Source organism: Gastrolobium bilobum, unplaced genomic scaffold (genome assembly GCF_033153095.1).
Source record: "Gastrolobium bilobum isolate Gb01-03AN ecotype WA unplaced genomic scaffold, APGP_CSIRO_Gbil_v1 utg105468, whole genome shotgun sequence".
Lineage (NCBI taxonomy): Eukaryota > Viridiplantae > Streptophyta > Magnoliopsida > Fabales > Fabaceae > Gastrolobium > Gastrolobium bilobum.
The window spans coordinates 6,738-13,670 of NW_026895807.1; the positions used below are offsets into that span (position 1 = coordinate 6,738).

The 6,933-nt window shown below is 42.6% G+C and overlaps 1 non-coding gene across 1 annotated transcript; it reads right to left on the reverse strand.

Annotated features, from left to right (window-relative positions):
• Nucleotides 1-6,410: 6,410 nt before the first annotated feature.
• Nucleotides 6,411-6,515, reverse strand: LOC133296110 (small nucleolar RNA R71). The gene has a single exon (XR_009749453.1). It is a non-coding gene; the product is annotated as a small nucleolar RNA R71 (small nucleolar RNA).
• Nucleotides 6,516-6,933: the final 418 nt, after the last annotated feature.

A 6,933-nucleotide genomic window follows, 5' to 3' on the forward strand; every position in this document is an offset into this window, starting at 1 on the left:
TGACCTGATCAGACCCACACTGAGGAATCACATATACATTATGAAAGTAGAATTGGCCTTGAAGGCCGAAACATGCGTGAGGGAAAAACAAAATTTTTTCGCAAGCGGAACACACATGCATATCAAGATACATACTTTAAGACGTATGTCATACCTTGTTCGTGAAAACTCAAGATGATCAAGGTAGGTCTGAAGGGTTCAGACCCTCTAACGTTGATCCACACCACCCGCGTCTAGATACAGGAACTCCTTCCAGTAAGGTCGCCGATTGATCACCACAATAAGGCTTGCTATGCGCTCAGTGTGTGATGCAGGAGGCTAGGTAAAAGTGTTTAGAAGAGTGAAGTGTTCTAAGAGAAAACCTCACAAGGGGCACATGGATGAGTAGAGAAAGGCTTGGCTTTTCACAAAAACCTAAGGAGGAACTAACTACCCATTAACCACACAAGAGGAGCCTTTTAAGTTTAAAAAACAAATCAGATTTTTCTCCCAAAAATCTGATCAAAGTGGCGCCCTATGGGGAGAGAATAAGTGGAGTTGTTGCATTTCAAAAATTGCCAACAACATCCCAGAATATTCTCATGAGACTAAGTTCAAAACCTAGTCAGAAATCTGATCATGAATCATCATATAATCAGCTATATGGTGCGCCCCATATAGCCTAAAAGGTGACTAGATACATTTGAGTTAGTTGCATTTCAAACTTAAATCAACTCACTCAAATATTCTCCCAACAGACCGTATCTTCTGGAGCTGATTTTGATGATCAAATCTAGCCAAAATCAGCGCCCCATTATCCTTGGATTAGGTCCAAAAGATCTCCTCCTGATATGTTCCAACAAGATCTCATCTTATCCTTTTGTTATGAAACAACTTTTCATAGCCAATTCAAATTCGAATTTCAAACATTTGAATTCAAACTTTCAAACACTTAAATTTTAAATTCAAATTCAAATTGTAATTTCAAATTCAAATTTCAAATAGGACAATCCCCATGCTCACTCAATAAGGCAACATGCCCAACATCAGTCTCAACAACAACATATCATAAATAGCGGAAAACATAAACAGCATCCCAAATCCAGTCATGCTAACATAAAGCAGTAAAACATAATCAGCTAAGCTCCGGCCTCCTGCCGCCCGAGGCATCAATACCCATACTACCTAACCCTGAAATAAGCATTCCCCAAACGTGGGGTAAGATCTCTAATCTAGAAATCTCAGTAAGTCAGTGAGTCCTCAAGGATCTTCCACCCCAAGCTCACTTACATGTGCAATATAAGTTCAAAACAGTTTATCATTTATCATTTCTAAAACAATGCAATGCAGCAGATAATCATGCCATGTTTGTCAATACTAATCTACTGGCCAGAGACAGTGCAGGTATACGTCTATCACCTACACACCGTGCAAGTACCACTTGCATTCACCCCGGTACACCGTCTTGTATGGCGCTACATACTCAAGCTTCCCGTCAAGATGAAACAACACATGCATATTAAAAGCCATTACATGTAAAGTTCAATCAAAATATCAATTATTCAAAAGCATGTACACAATATGCATAAACCATACCCCCATGGGACATGGTGGAACCATAACATGGCTAAACCGAGGACACGAAAGCTTACCTTGCAAGCTAACTCCAAAATCCAAGAGTCCACAGCTCAAAGTCCAAACACAGCAGATTCACAATCTGTTATGGACCAACAACACATCAACAACATGCACCACAAGCATACAATATTAAGACAACGCCTTTTCATTACGTTTTCAAGTCTTAAAGCTTCTAACAAAGCCACAAGCCCTTAATCCCATGATTCTGGCTTAATCCATTAAATACAGAAGTTCAACTTCATCAAACTAGGGTCCGCAAACCCCCAATAGCCTACTGTACACACAGCACAACTGCTGTTCTGCGAAATCCCAGAATATCCGGATATCCAATATCCGGATATCAGTTCGACAAATATCCGGATATCTCACGACAGAATGCAGTTTCTGCATTTTCGTGAAGATATCCCAAAAAGGTTCCCTTTTTACCGATTTTAAACACCTAATCATGCATTTCTAGATGTGTTAAGCCTCACCCAACAACAAGTTATCATCTTTTAACCTTAACATGCATCAAGCTTTCATTTTTAAGCATTAAACTCATGACTGACTCAACAATCAGCCCCTCAAGACTAACTCAACAAGGTGCACGAAAATGGATCAACAAGCTTGGACCTTTCAACACAAAGGAAGCTTCTTGGACCTCACAATGCCAAAACAAAGGCTCCCACAAACAACCAACCCAAGTCAGCCTCAAAACCTCACACACAGCAGCTATCTCAACTTAGAAAAGACCAGCAATAGAGTCCCAAGCTAGCTCTCACCCTCACCAAGTGTATCCCAAGTGAAAGTGGGAAGAAAAATCAAGAAAGAAAGTGTCTTGGACCCAAAATGGAGAAGAAACCCCATAAGTCAGCCAAGCTGATCAGCCACCCTCACACACTCACGTAGAGAAACTGTTTTCTAGGGTTTTGTGCCCTTACAAAGGGCATTTATAGCCCAAGCCACTTAAACACACAGTGTTAACTTTAATTGCTACGCTTAGCATTTTAATCCCAAACTTTGGATTCTGAAACTACATAATTTTCTAAGATTTATCATATTTTTCTTATAATTTTCTGAGCACTTTTCAGGTACGCGCTTTTCCAAGCCAGTACCGGTTTCCAGCACCAGTTCTCATTATTTGGACTTGAAACTCGTTTTACAAGTCCTACATATTATTCTAGTAATTATCATGCACTTACATTAGTTTTCCGGGATACTTTTTTGGCACGCATTTATACTGACTAGCAGAACCGGTATCTGCACTTTTCTTCCGAAAAGCGACTTTCAACATTCTTAATCACTTATTACGATTATTAAGCCTCATAAATAATTATTAGGGTCAATTATGGAATCATTTCCTATTTTCTCGTAATTTATTAATTAAAATCCTTAATTAACGGTGCGGGTTCTTACATTCACCCCACCTTTTTAGGATTTTGACCTCAAAATCAGAAACATACCTGGTCGAAACTCGGGGTACTGCCGGAGAAGCTCGTCCTCACGCTCCCAAGTACACTCCTCAGGAGTCCTTCCGGTCCACTGCACCTTGTCCATCGGAATGACCTTGCTCCTCAGCTGCTACTCGCCACGATCGAGAATCTTTAGTGGTCCTACGGGAGTCTTTAAGTTCTCCCGAACTTCCACATCATCCGGTTGCACCACGTGCGACGGATCTGCTATGTACCTCCGAAGCTGAGACACGTGAAACACGTCGTGGATGTTGGCCAGGTTCGGAGGCAAGGCAAGCCGGTAGGCAACAGGTCCTACTCTACCAAGAATCTGGTATGGCCCAAAAAACCGCGGGCTCAGCTTCCTCACTCCGAGTGCCCGTCCAACACCGGTGACAGGTGAAAGTCTCACAAACACGTGCTCACCCTCACTGAACTCCAGTGGTCGATGCTTGACATCGTAGTAGCTCTTCTGACTATTCTGCGCCTGCTTCAGCTTTTCCCTGATCATCTGGATCTGCAGGATGGTATCTTGGACAAAGTCCAAGCCAAACAACTCACGATCCCCCACCTCCGACCAGCAGGTAGGTGTACGACACCTCCTACTGTAGAGCGCCTCGTAGCGTGCCATGCCCAGGCTAGCATGGAAACTGTTGTTATAAGAAAACTCTACCAATGGAAGGTACCTATCCCATGCCGAGCCCTGCTCCAACGTGCAAGCCCGCAACATGTCCTCCAAGGTCTGGATAGTCCGCTCAGTCTGTCCATCAGTCTGAGGGTGATAGGCGGTACTCAATCTCAACTGCGTACCAAAAGCTCCCTGCAGCGCCTCCCAGAATCGAGATGTGAACTTCGGGTCCCTATCACTGATGATACTCACGGGCACCCCGTGAAGCCTCACAATCTCGCGAACATACAGTTTGGCCAACTGCTCTGTAGTGAAGCTCACCGTCACTGGAAGAAAATGGGCAGACTTCGTCAATCTGTCCACAATGACCCATATTGAGTCACAGCCAATGATAGTCCTCAAGAGTTGAGGCCCATTAAGTGTAAATTGTTCCACAAAACCCATGTTTTGGATATAAATCACTCCCTTCAACCTTCTTCTTTTCATATAGAGCAACTGTTTTGAATAGTGGACCAGAGCAATGCCGAAAGTGGGAATTAAGGTAGACTTGGAGCAAATTTAACATTATCTTTTTCACATATAACTATTGGGTTAGTTTGCTTTGTTCAGGACACCTAAGGCCCATCAAAAGGAACCACAAAATGAAGAGAGAAGAAGGAGTGTTGCGCAGAAAGGAAAAAGAAGTCTGCTATAGTACAACAGCAGTCAAAGGAAGCAATGGGGAGCTCCACGTCAGCTACAGCAGAGAAGGTGGAGGTGCTGCCTCTGCTACAGTACGAAAGCAAAGAAGCTGAGCAATGGGGAGCCGCCACGTCAGCTACAACAGAGAAGGTGGAGGTGCTGCCCTGAATCTGATACTCCTACTCACAAAGGGAGCCAAAAGCAAGGGGGACCACTTCCATTTAAGGCCAAGCTGGCAAGAAGCAAAGCTACCATTGGAGAGGATTTAGACAAAGCACGACCCTTGATGAAAGGAACAATGGAGATCAAATGAAGAACCCTATAAAAGGAACAAGCAATCCTCATAAAGAGGAGAATCAGCACCCATCCTAGGACTGGTTGTCTCTTTGTTTTCTTATTTCTTTGTAAAAATGCTCACTAGGAGCTAACTTCCTCTAAGTAGGTGAGGGTTCCATAGAAGTAATCCTTTTTGTCTTAGGATAGCTTTGTAAGGAACACATATTTTATAAATGAATTTTGAGTTGCTCTTTGGTTTAATTTATTGATTTTGTAAAACCCTTTGGGCTGGCAACCTCATCCCGGGACCACTCGGTTGATGAAACACTGACAAAGGCGTGTGGAGCATTCTCAAAATCTTGGGGTAGTTTAGCCTGAAGAAAGGAGGGATAAACACCTGGAATGGGGAGCATTGCCATGTGAATCCATGCTCTTTTGAGAAGGCAACATGGTTTCCTTGCATATAACTCCAAGTACTATGGAGTAACGTGGAGAGTAAGGCCTTACCCTCTGCTTACCTATAGCAAAACAAGGGAAGGAGCAAAATCCACTTGTAAAATATGCTACCAGGCAGGGTTAACCAAAGGGATGAAAACATGGAACCCGTAACACCTACTTGATCTTTTTCTTTCTAAAATTAATCTTAACTCAATTCCTATCACAACCTTTTCCTCACGATAACTGAATTGTGTTTTACTAGCTGATGCTCTTACTTTCATTTCGTTGACTGCTCTTAAAGTTACTTCAATTGATGCCATTTTATTCGATGACCATGCTAAGTCATTCACTGCTCTCATCTGGTTCAGAATGGTTAACATTGTTTAACTAGCTGCCCAGAGATTGCTCTTTGTGAAGCTTAGCTGAGAATAGTGATTTCTTTTATTGCTCCATTTTACAAATTAAGTTTCCTTTAGCGCTTCTTACTTCACAACTGCTCCCTGAGGACGATAAATCTGGGGCTATAATACCCTATATTGCTTGACACGTACGCTTGCGTATAGTTGAAGAGGGTTGCTCTTAGTCAGAGTAGATTGCTCCTGTTGGCAATCCTGATTACTACTCTACACTCTTGCTCTCTGAAAGAAATATTCCCGAGCAACTCTCGGTTCGACCAAGCAATTGGCGCCGTTGCCGAGGATCTTTTGGCAAGAAAGGGCGTTTTTAAGGAAACATTTTTGCTGTTTAATCGCAGTCTTTTTGTTTTAATAAACCTCCTCCATTTGTATGAGCACAGAACCTACAGAACTTGGACTGGAAATAGTACTTTTTGATCCAGAACCCGAGAGAACCTTCAGAAATAGAAGAAGAGTTCAAAGGTTGAAAAACAGTACAATGGAGGAGGTTGTAAACAATGATAACAATGGAAATCATAATCATGAGCCTGAACAAGGACCGAATGGAGGAAGAGGGCCATCATTGAATGATATGGCTGCTCCCTTCAGAAATGGTCCAGAACGAGGATATGTTCCCCCTCCTCTGAATATCCCGAACTTTGAAATAAAACCTGCAATGTTCCAAATGATTATGAACGCTGGTCAGTTCCATGGACTACCCATGGAAGACCCTCACAGTCATTTGGACAATTTCACTGAGATAGTTGACAATTTCAAAGTTCATGGTATTTCGGAAGAAAACATGCGGATGCGGCTTTTTCCATTTTCCTTAGCTGGAAAAGCCAAAGAATGGAGGAGAACATTGCCCCCAAACTCCATCACCAGTTGGGAGCAATTGGCGGAACAGTTTGTTACCCGATTTTTTTCCCAAGCAAAACAAGCCCAAGTGAGGGCTGATATAGCTTCTTTTCAAATGTATGATGGAGAAAGTCTGTATGAAGCGTGGGAACGCTTTAAAGAGTTGATACGAATCTGCCCGAATCATGGAGTTTCTGATTGGGGCATCATTCACACGTTTTATCATGGTTTAACCCCACCATTGAAAGCAACTGTTGATGCAGCCGCAGGGGGAGATCTTTTGGATTTTACTTATCCAGAAACCTACCAGTTGTTGGAAAAACTTTCAAAAAAACATATTTCATGGCCTTCCACACGACACAGTGCTCCTAAGAAAGCAGGAGTTCTTGAGCTAAGCTCAGCTGATGCTCTTTCTGCACAAATGGCTTCGCTCCAGAACACTATAAAAAACTGGAAGCCCATGGAACAGAAAAAAACAACTGAGCAACTTCTTTTGACTCAATCAAGTCAGAGTTGCCCCACTTGTGGAGGTCCTCATGAATATGAGGACTGTAACAATCTAGCTGTTGTGTGCTATGCAGGAGGGTATGACAACAACAACAGGAGCAAT